This window comes from Rhinoderma darwinii, chromosome 1 (assembly GCF_050947455.1).
Source record: "Rhinoderma darwinii isolate aRhiDar2 chromosome 1, aRhiDar2.hap1, whole genome shotgun sequence".
Lineage (NCBI taxonomy): Eukaryota > Metazoa > Chordata > Amphibia > Anura > Rhinodermatidae > Rhinoderma > Rhinoderma darwinii.
Genome location: NC_134687.1, coordinates 252832787 through 252850902, shown reverse-complemented (window position 1 = coordinate 252850902; position 18116 = coordinate 252832787). Strand labels below are relative to the sequence as shown.

General features: G+C 39.6%; 1 protein-coding gene and 1 long non-coding RNA gene across 2 annotated transcripts in view; one reads left to right on the top strand and one right to left on the bottom strand.

The window, feature by feature from the left end:
- The window catches only part of GIPC3 (GIPC PDZ domain containing family member 3), a 242566-nt gene that overhangs the window by 159943 nt on the left and 64507 nt on the right, over nucleotides 1–18116 (bottom strand). The gene's annotated exons all lie outside the window — the stretch shown is intronic.
- Nucleotides 368–7249, top strand: LOC142740890 (uncharacterized). Its single transcript, XR_012880910.1, has 5 exons — nucleotides 368–424; nucleotides 5056–5127; nucleotides 5566–5640; nucleotides 6031–6403; nucleotides 7079–7249. It is a non-coding gene; the product is annotated as an uncharacterized LOC142740890 (long non-coding RNA).

The following is an 18116-nucleotide window of genomic DNA, read 5'->3' as shown; positions in this document are numbered from 1 at the left end:
CTACAGTTATTCTATTTGATGTCTGATTGACCCAGCTGACTTCTCTTTTGCTTTGCCCCACTATACCACATAACTAATATTTAAACTGCTATTATGTCCCTCTATGTGAATACATTACTCGTAGCAATTTTTTTCACTTCAAAGTACCTTTTTTGCAGCTTTTTTTCTTGTGAAACCGTCCACATCTATTTTCTCACACTTCCTGATACTGGCCGGTTGCTAGGGGCGTGTCTTACTGTGTGTGATGTTTGCCAGTACTGTATGCAATATTCAATCTGCCCATAGTTCCCATCATGCACCTAAATAGCCAGCCAATCAGGAAAACCAAGGGTCCTTTTGCAGCACAGTTGTCTTTTGCATGGGACATCTTGGATTTACCATATCAGACACATCTTCTCTACTCTACCAATGCGAAGTATCTAAAGTTGGTTTTATAAAGTATCAGATAGCACCTCCACTCCCAGCTCTCACATCTTCCAGCATCCCCCTCTGCCTCCATATTCCTGCATTTTTTCCCTGCCTGCTCTCACTTCAGCCATACACTATGAGGAACAATATGGTCTGTACACAGTATATATACTATAAAAACAGCTCTGTATACATTATACCGTATATACAAGGACAGCAGTGTAAACCACTGTATACAGTACATATACACTATAAAGACAGGTCTGTATACAGTATATACTACAAGGACAGCAGTGTACAGCACTATATACAGTATATATACTATAAAGACCGCTCGGTATACACTATACAGTATATACTATAAGGACAGCAGTGTACAGCACTGTATACAGTATATATACTATAAAGACAGCTCTGTATACAGTATATACTATAAGGACAGCAGTGTACAGCACTGTATACAGTATATATACTACAAAGACAGCTCTGTATACACTATATACTATAAGGACAGTAGTGTACAGCACTGTATAAAGTATATATACTATAAAGACAGCTCTGTATATACTATAAGGACAGTAGTGTACAGCACTGTATAAAGTATATATACTATAAAGACAGCTCTGTATACACTATACAGTATATACTATAAGGACAGCAGTGTACAGCACTGTATACAGTATATATACTACAAAGACAGCTCTGTATACACTATATACTATAAGGACAGTAGTGTACAGCACTGTATAAAGTATATATACTATAAAGACAGCTCTGTATACACTATACAGTATATATTATAAAGACAGCAGTGTACAGCACTGTATACAGTATATATACTATAAAGACAGCTCTGTATACACTATACAGTATATACTATAAGGACAGCAGTGTACAGCACTGTATACAGTATATATACTATAAAGACAGCTCTGTATACACTATACAGTATATACCATAAGGACAGCAGTGTACAGCACTGTATACAGTATACATACTATAAAGACAGCTCTGTATACACTATACAGTATATACTATAAGGACAGCAGTGTACAGCACTGTATACAGTATATATACTACAAAGACAGCTCTGTATACACTATATACTATAAGGACAGTAGTGTACAGCACTGTATAAAGTATATATACTATAAAGACAGCTCTGTATACACTATACAGTATATACTATAAGGACAGCAGTGTACAGCACTGTATACAGTATATATACTATAAAGACAGCTCTGTATACACTATACAGTATATACCATAAGGACAGCAGTGTACAGCACTGTATACAGTATACATACTATAAAGACAGCTCTGTATACACTATACAGTATATACTATAAGGACAGCAGTGTACAGCACTGTATACAGTATATATACTACAAAGACAGCTCTGTATACACTATATACTATAAGGACAGTCGTGTACAGCACTGTATAAAGTATATATACTATAAGGACAGCTCTGTATACACTATACAGTATATACTATAAGGACAGCAGTGTACAGCACTATATACAGTATATATACTATAAAGACAGCTCTGTATACACTATACAGTATATACTATAAAGACAGCAGTGTACAGCACTGTATACAGTATATATACTACAAAGATAGCTCTATATACACTATATACTATAAGGACAGTAGTGTACAGCACTGTATAAAGTATATATACTATAAAGACAGCTCTGTATACACTATATACTATAAGGACAGTAGTGTACAGCACTGTATAAAGTATATATACTATAAAGACAGCTCTGTATACACTATACAGTATATATTATAAAGACAGCAGTGTACAGCACTGTATACAGTATATATACTATAAAGACAGCTCTGTATACACTATACAGTATATACTATAAGGACAGCAGTGTACAGCACTGTATACAGTATATATACTATAAAGACAGCTCTGCATACACTATACAGTATATACCATAAGGACAGCAGTGTACAGCACTGTGTACAGTATATATACTATAAAGACAGCTCTGTATACACTATACAGTATATACCATAAGGACAGCAGTGTACAGCACTGTATACAGTATACATACTATAAAGACAGCTCTGTATACACTATACAGTATATACTATAAGGACAGCAGTGTACAGCACTGTATACAGTATATATACTACAAAGACAGCTCTGTATACACTATATACTATAAGGACAGTAGTGTACAGCACTGTATAAAGTATATATACTATAAAGACAGCTCTGTATACACTATACAGAATATATTATAAAGACAGCAGTGTACAGCACTGTCTACAGTATATATACTATAAAGACAGCTCTGTATACAGTATACAGTATATACTATAAGGACAGCAGTGTACAGCACTGTATACAGTATATATACTATAAAGACAGCTCTGTATACACTATACAGTATATACTATAAGGACAGCAGTGTACATCACTGTATACAGTATATATACTACAAAGACAGCTCTGTATACACTATATACTATAAGGACAGTCGTGTACAGCACTGTATAAAGTATATATACTATAAGGACAGCTCTGTATACACTATACAGTATATACTATAAGGACAGCAGTGTACAGCACTATATACAGTATATATACTATAAAGACAGCTCTGTATACACTATACAGTATATACTATAAAGACAGCAGTGTACAGCACTGTATACAGTATATATACACTACAAAGATAGCTCTATATACACTATATACTATAAGGACAGTAGTGTACAGCACTGTATAAAGTATATATACTATAAAGACAGCTCTGTATACACTATATACTATAAGGACAGTAGTGTACAGCACTGTATAAAGTATATATACTATAAAGACAGCTCTGTATACACTATACAGTATATATTATAAAGACAGCAGTGTACAGCACTGTATACAGTATATATACTATAAAGACAGCTCTGTATACACTATACAGTATATACTATAAGGACAGCAGTGTACAGCACTGTATACAGTATATATACTATAAAGACAGCTCTGTATACACTATACAGTATATACTATAAGGACAGCAGTGTACATCACTGTATACAGTATATATACTACAAAGACAGCTCTGTATACACTATATACTATAAGGACAGTCGTGTACAGCACTGTATAAAGTATATATACTATAAGGACAGCTCTGTATACACTATACAGTATATACTATAAGGACAGCAGTGTACAGCACTATATACAGTATATATACTATAAAGACAGCTCTGTATACACTATACAGTATATACTATAAAGACAGCAGTGTACAGCACTGTATACAGTATATATACTACAAAGATAGCTCTATATACACTATATACTATAAGGACAGTAGTGTACAGCACTGTATAAAGTATATATACTATAAAGACAGCTCTGTATACACTATATACTATAAGGACAGTAGTGTACAGCACTGTATAAAGTATATATACTATAAAGACAGCTCTGTATACACTATACAGTATATATTATAAAGACAGCAGTGTACAGCACTGTATACAGTATATATACTATAAAGACAGCTCTGTATACACTATACAGTATATACTATAAGGACAGCAGTGTACAGCACTGTATACAGTATATATACTATAAAGACAGCTCTGCATACACTATACAGTATATACCATAAGGACAGCAGTGTACAGCACTGTATACAGTATATATACTAGAAAGACAGCTCTGTATACACTATACAGTATATACCATAAGGACAGCAGTGTACAGCACTGTATACAGTATACATACTATAAAGACAGCTCTGTATACACTATACAGTATATACTATAAGGACAGCAGTGTACAGCACTGTATACAGTATATATACTACAAAGACAGCTCTGTATACACTATATACTATAAGGACAGTAGTGTACAGCACTGTATAAAGTATATATACTATAAAGACAGCTCTGTATACACTATACAGTATATATTATAAAGACAGCAGTGTACAGCACTGTATACAGTATATATACTATAAAGACAGCTCTGTATACACTATACAGTATATACTATAAGGACAGCAGTGTACAGCACTGTATACAGTATATATACTATAAAGACAGCTCTGCATACACTATACAGTATATACCATAAGGACAGCAGTGTACAGCACTGTATACAGTATATATACTAGAAAGACAGCTCTGTATACACTATACAGTATATACCATAAGGACAGCAGTGTACAGCACTGTATACAGTATACATACTATAAAGACAGCTCTGTATACACTATACAGTATATACTATAAGGACAGCAGTGTACAGCACTGTATACAGTATATATACTACAAAGACAGCTCTGTATACACTATATACTATAAGGACAGTAGTGTACAGCACTGTATAAAGTATATATACTATAAAGACAGCTCTGTATACACTATACGGTATATATTATAAAGACAGCAGTGTACAGCACTGTATACAGTATATATACTATAAGGACAACACTATATACACTCTGTCTTACTGTTGCCATGCTCATCTGTGCCAATAATGTTGCTCAGAGCCATATTCAAAATAATGTCCTGCTTATTTGGTTGACTGTCCCCTATGGACTACTTATTCGCAATGTCTGAAAAACAGTTTTTCTCATATTTATATTCTCTCTGTAAACTAGGCTGTCCAGACCGCTAATTCTGCAATCCTCTATGAGAAAATAGAAGATGGTTTTTCCTCCAGTTGCAATGAGGTATGAGTTCATTTTATATAATATTTATACATATTATACATATAAGATACATATAACATATTCATATTATATATACATTTTTAATTACAAATTGGACATGACTTTTACTCGGTTACATCTTCTGACGGTCTAGTCAAGAGTGCCTACAACGTACCGGTTGCCTTACTTTGAGCTAGCATTTGACTTTGTGTCACAGATTGTGGCCTCTTTATCCACATGCCCTTTTCATCCCCCCTTTTTTAGTCTAGTGAGAACAATTTTGTTCCAATTTGATGCACATTGGGCACCAAGATCTGCCAAATATTGCTGCATCTTACAACACAGTCGAGCTGTAACCACAATAATAAATCTAATTCAGACAGGCTATTGAAACAATTTTAAGAACTGTATGTCCTAATTATAAATATTACAAATGTGCTTTTTTTGGATGTGAAACAGGACAGTGATGCATACTCCCAATATGAATGCAGGAAGTCGGAAGAGGAGGAGCCCAATAAGGTTACTACTAACCCGGTAAGTATCATTATTCCATCTAAGTTTTACACAACACTTTACAAAGAGCTTTTTACATACCCTGACTTACAAACGGTTAAATACATATCTTTTACTTTTGGACATCTGTTTGACCCACAGATATCTTGGACAACTACAGCTTACACACGCATGCACGCTTGGCCCATCTCACTTTTGAGAGGTTACAAAGATGCTTTTAGGTTCTACAGTATGTTAGCCATTTATCTACAAAAGTAGCTATGGATCAAGCTTGTTAACTGAATAATCCTCATCTCCATACACATTTGTTGTTTAAAACCAAACACTTTATAGCATACATATTCTATTGGTATAGCCTGATGTAATGTTTTATTGCATAATTGTTACAATGTTTTGTATTTTTTGCCATAGGAAATCCAACTGTTGCGGGAAAAATGAATGAAACAAGTTTGAGACTCAGAAAACTATAGCATCCACTGTTTTCAAAACGACCCTGAATGGCCAAATATAGAATCCATTCCCCTGAATACCAATTATACACATGTGCGGATAGGAAACAATCAGTGGTGTAAATGTGGAAATTGTGTTCCAATGTCTAAACCTGACGAAAGTAAATGCTGCCAGGAGGAAGATGCCCTCAACCAATTTTTTGATCGGGGCATCCATTGTATTTTGGAAAGAGAGGAACTTGCTGAAGAATGGTTTTTAGAAAAAAAATCATCGATCTTATGGTTGAATTAAGAGCGCAAATTTCCCAACGGGAGTTGACTAAACAAAGAAATTGGTAACTATGTATGTAAGGCTTTGTTCACATCTGTGTCAGGGCTCTGTTCATGGGTTCCGTCGAGCATTCAGTCAGGGGAACCCATGAACGGAACCCTGACTGAAACAAACATAAACCACAAGTTTCCGTTTGCATCACCATTGATTTCAATGGTGACGGATCCGATGCAAAATGGTTTCCGTTTGTCACCGTTGTTTAAGGGTTCCGTCGCTTTGACGGAAGTAATACCGTAGTCGACTACCCTATTCATTCCATCAAAACGACGGAATCCTTGCACAATGGAGACAAACGGAAACCTTTTGCACCAGAACCGTCACCATTGAAATCAATGGTAATGCAAACGGAAACCTGGTGTTTCCGTTTGTTTCAATCAGTGTTCCGCTTATGGGTTCCCCATCGGAAAGCTGAGACAGAACGCCTAAACGGAGCCCTGACGCATATGTGAACGAAGCCTTAGTAAGTATGTATGTAAGTATGTATGTATGTCTGTATGTAAGAAGGTATGAACTGCCTGCCTTCTTTTGACATGGCATTGTTATAGAAGTAAAGGAATGTTTTTGTCTGCATCATGTCCACAAATCCCCGCACACACACACACACACACACACCATAACAGTTATGCTAGTTTGACATATTTCTGTACGTTGACTAAGCTTTCTTGCTATTTTCCGACAGGGTCCGTAGAAAAGCTTGTTATCGAACATTGTCTTTTTGCACATGGGGTATTAGGTCCGAAAAAACGTGTCCCAATACAGTCGTGCATTGTATCCTTCGTTAGGACCACGTTTGCAGATCCAGATGGAAGATACGTGGGTTTTTTTCTGGGATGAAGATTATGGAGCTGCTGACATGGTGCTTGATGTCTAATTTTTGCATCCATTCTCTTACTTAATAAATATGTTTTCAATGTACTATGAGACTTCGAATTAGGCCTAAGGGTATGTGCACACGTTAGCAGGCTTTTATGTCTGAAAAGACAGACTGTTTTCAGGAGAAAACAGCTGCCTCGTTTCAGACGTAAATGCTCCTCTTCGCATTTTGCGAGGCCTCTCTGACAGCCGTAAATTTTGAGCTGTGCTTCATTGAGTTCAATGAAGAACGGCTCAAATTACGTCTGAAAGAAGTGTCCTGCACTTATTTTGACGAGGCTGTATTTTTACGCGTCGTCGTTTGACAGCTGTCAAACGACGACGCGTAAATGACAGGTCGTCTGCACAGTACGTCGGCAAACTCATTCAAATGAATGGGCAGATGTTTGCCGACGTATTGTAGCCCTATTTTCAGACGTAAAACGAGGCATAATACGCCTCGTTTACGTCTTAAAATAGGTTGTGTGAACCCAGCCTTATTCTTATGTGAGTGTTTTGCTCAGTGTTTTCAATCATTAATTGTTAGCTAAAAGTAGTAGTGTATGCTACACAGAAATAAGATATAATGGAATGATTTTGACCTCCTTGGTGTTTGCGACCCAATCCTGGTTTGGCTTACCATCACTGTTGCAAAACACTAATGTCAACTTTGGTCATCACATGTATCTGGTCTCTGATCCACAACACGGTATTCTGAATTACTCCTAAAGGTAATCTTACACGACCCAACATGGGCTGTGTAAACTAGTGCCAATCAACGAGACAGCTCGTTGATCGGTGCTCGTTTGCGCCTTTTAGAAGTAGCTAGTATGGGGACGAGCACTCGTTACTCCGACCATTTGTCCCCATTCATAACTATAGTGTCAGCAGCACGTCTCTCTTTACACAGGGAGATGTGCTGCCAACAACAATAGTTTCAGTTTTTAAAACGTTTGCTCGTTCATCTACTGATCGTTGCCCTGGTTACAGGGCAATTATCAGGAAAGAGAGCATTTTGTGAACGTTCGTTTGCCCGATAAATGCCCAGTGTAAAAGGGCCTAAAGTTTATCATAGATAAACATAGCATTCAGCAGCATTCCATCTGACAGTTTGCTTTTATTGTATTCAAGCAAAATAATGATGCATAGACATCATTATCGCATGGTGGATGCATATGGGAAAAAAACATTTAAGGGCAACCTTATAGGCCAGTCAAAAGTTCAAGAGGAACTACAGTATATGGTACCTGGAAGCTAGAAATAACTAAAAGGGCTGCATAAAATAAACAGAAATTAAATGGCAAACAAATGTCTACAACAAATACATTTTACTATGTTGTAAAAGGAAGCGACAACTAATCATCAATAATCTGATTGCAATGGGTCAGCCAGCATAGTACGATTACATGTAATTAATTCATATTTAGAGAACTATGAAACGTGAGTGGTGCCTTTCTATTTTTCTACTTGGTCTCTCAACGGGAGCAATGTTTTCTGACTAGGATTCCTTTAGACTTGACCACTCAAAGGAATGATTCCCAGCTGCAAATTCCGCTGCCTCTTCAATTATATCAATAAGGAATATCTGACTTGACGGCTCATTTTTCCAATGGATTTTGCCAGGTGCCAGACGTCGAATTCGTGGCTGACATTTGGGTACTCTTCTTTTAGCATCTTGCGGATAGCCCCGTGACGGTCAGTGCAGACGATACCCACATTTACGTTCTTGGAAATCAAGTATTCCAGGGCTTTTCTACAGGCTTTTCTACAGGCAATTTTCTCAAGACCGACAGAGAATACACCTGATACTACTTGCTGGATACCAAAGCTCAAAATCTTGTTAGTGTCTATGTCCATAAAGGTATAACAACAATATTTGGCATTATGGCCGGGTGAGTCACATTGACCATCACCCGCCACACAAATAGGTGACTGGTCAAATGCCTGAAAATATTTTTCTTGTTCAACTTTCCACAAATGGTCAATCGTTGGAAAGAGATATTTTTTTTGATACTGATAAAAAGTAGTATGGGAAAGAAATATTATGCCTTCCAGGAAGAATAATTTATTTGTCTTAGTGTATGTATTCCCACTGGTTAGCACTGCACTTGCCATGACCATATTTCCCAATGGCTTTCCGTTTATTTTTGGTTGACTCTCCCAGAGCCTATAATAATATCCACTGGCACACTTGACATACACTGCTATATAAGTGGCAACTCTTTTTTTCCGAATTTTTTTCCCACGGCTGGCCGCAGTTGCATTTACACTGAACTTGCATAATAAGTTTATTGAGGCAACTCTCAAATACAACTAATTTGTTTTCACGCACTGGATGGCAAATCAGCGGTCTGCTCTACCTCGCAAAAGCTTTCAGAGAGTAACTCTTCAGTTGTAAGATCATTTTCAAGATCAACTGTGTCACCCTCGCTTTCATTAGTGGATCCAATCATACCAGAGATGTGAAAGGTGGAATCTTCATCTATCAGGGTGGTGATGCAACTTTCCTGATATAAGCATACCTCCAAAGATTTCGGTGTGGATGAATTGATGGGAGACAATGGTATGTCATGTAAAGACATTTCATACTCACCAAATTATCCGACTCCTGATGACGATGTATCTCCATATTGTTTGGGACAGAACCAACAATTTGTGACAATAGATCCGGCTCGATTACAAGATTACTGTTTATATCTTGGCATGCAGGATTTGGGTCAAAACAGTCGTCAGCACTTTTTTTTTTTTTTTTGAGCGGATGAATGTGCAGGTTTGTGTGCTATTTTTTTACATTTTGGTCTTATCCTGCTACATTGCACTTTAACATTTGATTTAGAAACCCGGGATTGGGTGTATTTTGTGCGCATGAAGTATTTGCGGTCAGTTTGACATACAGCATCCCTTTCTTCTATGCCAGCCTCATTCCTGTGACCCTCAGGCAAAGCTGTGCTTGCAACATCAAAACCGCGGCCACAAGTCAGACAATGCAATCCAGCCTGTAAGACGGTATTACCCAAGTTTTCGCTGAAAAAATCTGTGCGCTTTCTTTTGCGTAATGGCAACTCAGTAGATGTAGATGCTGCTATATTATCATTAAAAAATTGTTGGCAAAGCATCTTTTCGCAGACACTTCCGCTTAGTTGGGTTAAGAACATATGAATCCTCTGTGAAATGTCTGGAACACATACGATATATATCAAATTTTTTGCATTCGTGTACAATTTTTGTTTGAAAGAGCCAAAGAGTAATTTTTTTCTATGTCCTTTGGAAACACATGGAGAATGACACCTGGTGATTTATAGCGACTTCCAGAAGTACATCCTTGCACAACACAGGAAGGCATCCTAGTAAAAGAATTGTAATCCATTACATCTATCAATTCTACATTGAACCGTATTCGTTATTCCGAATGAGCTATAATAATAATAAAAAAAATGCTCTAATCAACTTATATATATGTATATCACAGACCGAACACAGCCGTCTCAATGGGGCCTTAGGCTGGAGCTACATGGCAATTTTGGCCGAGATGGGAGTTGCGTGAACAAAAATCGACCTGCAATCCCTGCACTAATACAGGTCGCTGTGACTGCATCTCTGTCACAAATAATCAGTGCAGAGCATGACTCCATTTTTTTTTTAAAGTCTGCGATTTGCAGTCATGTCGATGAGACTCCATTCATTTGCATTAGCTCAGGTGTCACAGGGCATCAAAGCGATCTTTGGGATACATATGACAATTTTTTTACAGCATTTATTGAGCCAGCTATATAAGGGCTTGTCCACACGTAACAGAATTGCTGCAGAAAATTTCTGCAGAAAGTAGTAAAAATTCCGCTGCAGAAAAAACGCAACATTTCCTACTTTTTTTTACTGCAGAAAATGGTGCGGATTTTAATACTTGTTTCTCAAAGTTGGGAGATGGTGACATCTCCTCCGAAAAACGCAGCAATTCAGTCTACTTTCCACAGCAGGAATTGACATGCTGCAGTACGAAAAATACACACCACAGGTCAATTTCTGGTCGGAAATTTTACGTAGCGTGTGGATGAGATTTGTTACATCTCACCCACTTCGCGGTTACTGTATTCTGCTGCGTATTTTCGGGCCGCAATTTCGAACGAAAAATACGCAGCAATTCCACTACATGTGGACAAGCCTTTACAGATGCAGCAATACATGTATTGTTTTTTACATTTAAAAATTTTTTTTTCATAATAAGGCTGGGTTTTCACCTGCGTTGGTGTGTTCCGTTGTTCTGCTGTATCAGAGGAGCAAAACAAGAAAATTACAGAACCAACGGTTCCGTTGCACAACGGATACCGCCAGTTGCCGACAGAACCTATTGACTTTAATGGGTTACGGAGGCTTAGGCTTTCCGTAGGGGTCTCTGTGATTTTACCGGAGACAATAGCGCAGCCTGCTGAATGTGGACGTGAACATAGCCTAAAGTATTTTTAAATGGAAGAAGTTTGATTTTTGTTTTTTATTTTATTTACTATTTTGAAACATTTATATAGCATATAGTATATAATATAACCAGTAGAATGACCTATAGCTTGTATATATAATGTATAAAGCATAACCTATAGTATATATACACTACCGTTCAAAAGTTTAGGGTCACTTAGAAATTTCCTGATTTTTGAAAGAAAAGTACATTTTTTTTAAATGAAGATAACATTAAATTAATCAGAAATACACTCTATACATTGTTAATGTGCTAAATGACTATTCTAGCTGCAAACGTCTGGTTTTTAATGCAATATCTACATAGGTGTATAGAGGCCCATTTCCAGCAACCATCACTCCACTGTTCTAATGGTACATTGTGTTTGCTAACTGTGTTAGAAGGCTAATGGATGATTAGAAAACACTTGAAAACCCTTGTGCAATTATGTTAGCACCGCTGTAAACAGTTTTGCTGTTTAGAGGAGCTATAAAACTGACCTTCCTTTGAGCTAGTTGAGAATCTGGAGCATTACATTTGTGGGTTCGATTAAACTCTCCAAATGGCTAGAAAAAGAGAGCTTTCATGTGAGACTCGACAGTCTATTCTTGTTCTTAGAAATGAAGGCTATTCCATGCGAGAAATTGCCAAGAAACTGAAGATTTCCTACAACGGTGTGTACTACCCCCTTCAGAGGACAGCACAAACAGGCTCTAACCAGAGTAGAAAGAGAAGTGGGAGGCCCCGCTGCACAACTGAGCAACAAGACAAGTACATTAGAGTCTCTAGTTTGAGAAATAGATGCCTCACAGGTCCTCAACTGGCAGCTTCATTAAATAGTACCCGCAAAATGCCAGTGTCAACGTCTACAGTACAGAGGCGACTCCGGGATGTTGGCCTTCAGGGCAGGGTGGCAAAGAAAAAGCCATATCTGAGACTGGCTAATAAAAGGAAAAGATTAATATGGGCAAAAGCACACAGATATTGGACAGAGGAAGATTGGAAAAAAGTGTTATGGACAGACGAATCGAAGTTTGAGGTGTTTGGATCACACAGAAGAACATTTGTGAGACGCAGAAAAACTGAAAAGATGCTGGAAGACTGCCTGACGCCATCTGTCAAGCATGGTGGAGGTAATGTGATGGTCTGGGGTTGCTTTGGTGCTGGTAAAGTGGGAGATTTGTACAAGGTAAAAGGGATTTTGAATAAGGAAGGCTATCACTCCATTTTGCAACGCCATGCCATACCCTGTGGACAGCGCTTGATTGGAGCCAATTTCATCCTACAACAGGACAATGACCCAAAGCACACCTCCAAATTATGCAAGAACTATTTAGGGAAGAAGCAGGCAGCTGGTATTCTATCTGTAATGGAGTGGCCAGCGCAGTCACTAGATCTCAACCCCATAGAGCTGTTGTGGGAGCAGCTTGACCGTATGGTACGCAAGAAGTGCCCATCAAGCCAATCCAACTTGTGGGAGGGCCTTCTGGAAGCATGGGGTGAAATTTCTCCCGATTACCTCAGCAAATTAACAGCTAGAATGCCAAAGGTCTGCAATGCTGTAATTGCTGCAAATGGAGCATTCTTTGACGAAAGCAAAGTTTGAAGGAGAAAATTATTTCAAATAAAAATCATTATTTCTAACCTTGTCAATGTCTTGACTATATTTTCTAGTCATTTTGCAACTCATTTGATAAATATAAGTGTGAGTTTTCATGGAAAACACAAAATTGTCTGGGTGACCCCAAACTTTTGAACGATAGTGTATATATATATATATATATATATATATATATATACAGTGAAGGAAATAAGTATTTGATCCCTTGCTGATTTTGTAAGTTTGCCCGCTGTCAAAGTCATGAATAGTCTAGAATTTTTAGGCTAGGTTAATTTGACCAGTGAGAGTGTAAAGGATCTGCCAGGCACTACGTCTGTGGATACTCCCAGGAGTAATCAGTCGACACCTGAGGCCAGACCTCTTAGACTGACACCGGCTCCCACCAATCAGGGTGGCAGGCTCAGGAGTGGGAGAGCCTATCGCGGCCTGGTCAGTCGGAGTTAGCTCCGCCCCCTGTCCATTTATACCTGCCTCATTGCTTGTTATTCTTCTTGGATTCCTGGCCCCACTGCTGCCTTGCTCCAGCCTGCTTCTGCCGTGCTTCTGCCTTGCTTCAGTTCCCGCTTATCCTGCTTTGCTCTGCCCCTGGCTTGCTTCCTGCTCCGTGCTCTGCGTTTGTATACTCCACTATATTCCGATCCTGACTGGCTCGTTCACCACTCCGTTTCCTCACGGTGTTCCGTAGGCTACTGCCCCTTCCCTTGCTTGTTCCCTGTTTGTATCCCCTTGCACTTAGTCAGCGTAGGGACCGCCGCCAAGTTGTATCCCGTCGCCTAGGGAAGGTCGTTGCAAGTAGGCAGGGACAGGGCGGTGGGTAGATTAGGGCTCACTTGTTCCCTTCACTTCCTTCCTGCCATAACAGAGAGATAGATTATATTTTAAAAAAAATCACATTGTCAAAATTATATATATTTAGTTGCATTGTGCACAGAGAAATAAGTATTTGATCCCCTACCAACCATTAAGAGTTCAGCCTCCTCCAGACCAGTTACACGCTCCAAATCAACTTGGTGCCTGCATTAAAGACAGCTGTCTTAAATGGTCACCTGTATAAAAGACTCCTGTCCACAGACTCAATTAATCAGTCTGACTCTATCCTCTACAACATGGGCAAGACCAAAGAGCTTTCTAAGGATGTCAGGGACAAGATCATAGACCTGCACAAGGCTGGAGTGGGCTACAAAACCATAAGTAAGACGCTGGGTGAGGAGACAACTGTTGGTGCAATAGTAAGAAAATGGAAGACATACAAAATGACTGTCAATCGACATCGATCTGGGGCTCCATGCAAAATCTCACCTCGTGGGGTATCCTTGATCCTGAGGAAGGTGAGAGCTCAACTGAAAACTACACGGGGGGAACTTGTTAATGATCTCAAGGCAGCTGGGACCAGTCACCAAGAAAACCATTGGTAACACATTACGCCGTAATGGATTAAAATCCTGCAGTGCCCGCAAGGTCCCCCTGCTCAAGAAGGCACATATACAGGCCCGTCTGAAGTTTGCAAATGAACATCTGGATGATTCTGAGAGTGATTGGGAGAAGGTGATGTGGTCAGATGAGACTAAAATTGAGCTCTTTGGCATTAACTCAACTCGCCGTTTTTGGAGGAAGAGAAATGCTGCCTATGACCCAAAGAACACCGTCCCCACTGTCAAGCATGGAGGTGGAAACATTAGGTTTTGGGGGTGTTTCTCTGCTAAGGGCACAGGACTACTTCACCGCATCAATGGGAGAATGGATGGAGCCATGTACCGTCAAATCCTGAGTGACAACCTCCTTCCCTCCACCAGGACATTAAAAATGGCTCGTGGCTGGGTCTTCCAGCACGACAATGACCCGAAACATACAGCCAAGGCAACAAAGGAATGGCTCAAAAAGAAGCACATTAAGGTCATGGAGTGGCCTAGCCAGTCTCCAGACCTTAATCCCATCGAAAACTTATGGAGGGAGCTGAAGATCCGAGTTGCCAAGCGACAGCCTCGAAATCGTAATGATTTACAGATGATCTGCAAAGAGGAGTGGGCCAAAATTCCATCTAACATGTGTGCAAACCTCATCATCAACTACAAAAAAACTTCTGACTGCTGTGCTTGCCAACAAGGGTTTTGCCACCAAGTATTAAAGGGGTTGTCCGAGATATATTTTTATTTTAAATTTAAACACACATTGCACACATTAACTATTGAATAATATACTTACCTGTGCAATCTTGCTTCTGTTCTCCGTTCTGGCAGCTCTTATCTTCTGATCACATGTCTTCTGACGTCACGTTTTCTTCCTCCTCCACTGTCGTGTCGTATCCCGATCACATGGTCTCGCCCCAGCGAGACCTCGGATGGGATACGATACGTCACTGGAGACGTGTCGTTTCTGCGGGTGCCCGCCCGCCCAGCCTATGCATCTTTTCACTGTGAGCGCGCCTATGCGTGTTCACAGTGAAAAGAGTGAAGAGGGACGGCACCTGCGGACTAGAGAGGTACAGTGGCATCTGTACTTTTAGTTCTTCCCCTATCAAAGCCTACACATAGTAGGCTTTGATAGGGAATTATACAATACGATGCAGCACACGGGTCGCATGCAGCCCTTGAGGCTGTTATCTGCGGCCCGCGGGACACCGTTGCGCCGTAGGACCCGCACTACGCTAGTATAGGCTCTGCTCCGATGTCAGGCGAGTCCCGGAGCAGAGCCTATAATAGTACACTGTTTAACAACTGGTTCCCGACCGCTGGCTGTATTTTTACGGCCAGCGGTCAGGGACGGGTCCTTAAAACCCGAGCCATAGACTTTCTACGGCTCGGGTTTTAACTTGCTGCCCGTGCGTTCGGGCAGCTGAATGTCGGGTCTCCGGCTGTCAGTGACTGCCGGGGACCCGGAGGAGAAGATAGAAGCAGCTTTAGCTGCTTCTGTCTTCTCCGATGTTTTTTTACACAGCGTTCAATGAACGCTGTGTATAGGAATAGAGACAGCGGCCGCGCCGCTGTCTCTATTCCTCCCTGTGATCATGTGACTGGTCACATGATCGCCGGGTGCCGTTAGTGGCAGACTGCTGCTGCTGGGTCTTACTAGACCCAGCACAGCCCAGTTAGTGACAATCGTCACTATGAGAGGGCTGATTTCCCCTTTAACTGGGGCTGCTGTGCAGCTCCAGTTACAGTGGAAAAGATGGTGTAAAATAAAGAAAAAAAATATATAAAGTTCCCCAAAGGTCTTTTCTGACCTTTGGGTGACAGACCATAGTAATAAAAGAAAGAGTAAAGTACAAAAAAAAATTAAATAATAAATACACATAAAATACCCACCCCCAAAAAAATACCGTTCCCCCCCGCCAATCATTATTGTAACGCTAGCGCTGACCCTATTACCCTAATATAGACATGTAATATATAAAAATTTACGGTAGACAATGACGATCACAAATAAAAGGACTATTTTAGGGTAAAACTATGTTATTACCCAAAAAAATATAGCTGAAACGTAAAAAAGCTTATTTTTTTACTATTATTTTCAAACTTTATGAATGAAAATTCTAAAATGGCAAAAAAGGTGTGTATAAAAACGATAAAAAAATAAACCTCCATTGTCTACGGAAAAAACGTCGCAAAAGTCACGTCGTTAGCCCAACAAATAAAAAAGTTATAGCCATTTAACGAACACGTGCTAAAAATGTCTAAACGGTGTCTGGTCCTGAAGGCGCAAAATAGCCCCGTCCTGAACTAGATAAGATCTTCTGGGGTCCTGTATCTAAGCCTACATTGTTAGACTTAGATACAGGGTCTAACAAACAGTGTCACACATGGAGCCTGTATCTAAGCCTAGCACAATGTAGGCTTAGATACAGAACCCCAGATTACATTCTTTTTATTCCTGTATAAGGGTATGTTCACACGGCCTATTTACGGACGTAATTTGGGCGTATTAACCCCCGAATTACGTCCGAAATTACGGCTTGAAAGCGTTGGCAAACATCTGCCCATTGAAAGCAATGGGCTGACGTTTGTCTGTTCACACGAGGTGTATATTTACGCGTCGCTGTCAAAAGACGGCGCGTAAATAGACGCCCGCGCCAAAGAAGTGTCATGTCACTTCTTCAGACGTAAATAGAGCCGTTTTCCATGGACTACATGGAAAACCAGCTACAGTTACGTCCGTAATGGACGCGGCGTTCAAGCGCCTGCACATGCCGTTACGGCTGAAATGACGGGGCTGTTTTCTCCTGAAAACAGCCCCGTAATTTCGGCTGTTACGGACGCTGCCGTGTGAACATACCCTAAGATTTGTGTTTTGGGGCCCTGTATCTAAGCCTAACATGTGGTATTCTTAGATACATGGCCCATGTGTGACACTGTCTGCTTGGGTAATGTTACTAAGGCTACCTTGTGGTAGGCTTAGATACATGGTCTAACAGTATCACACATGAGCAGTGTATCTAAGCATCCCTCTTTTTTTTTTTTTTTTTAGTTATTATGTGTTTTTTACAGGTTGGGTCCTTGGTACTACATCAAGTTCAAGGACTACTTCAATGACACCTTTTTTATTTTTAATAAAATTGTTAACCAGTGTTGTGTGTGTTATTTTATTACAATATTTTTTCTGTCCTTCTCATTTATTTAAAAATGTATTACTAGTGCATTATTAATGGCCACTGTCTAACAGCGTCCATTAGTAAGGCTTCATGCACACTAGCGTGTGTATTTTCCGTGCGTGAAAAACTTGCGTCAATCCCATACGTGTGTTTGCGTTAGGGCAGATTAACACGAACGTGCTATACGTCCGTGCAATCCGCGTGGTATT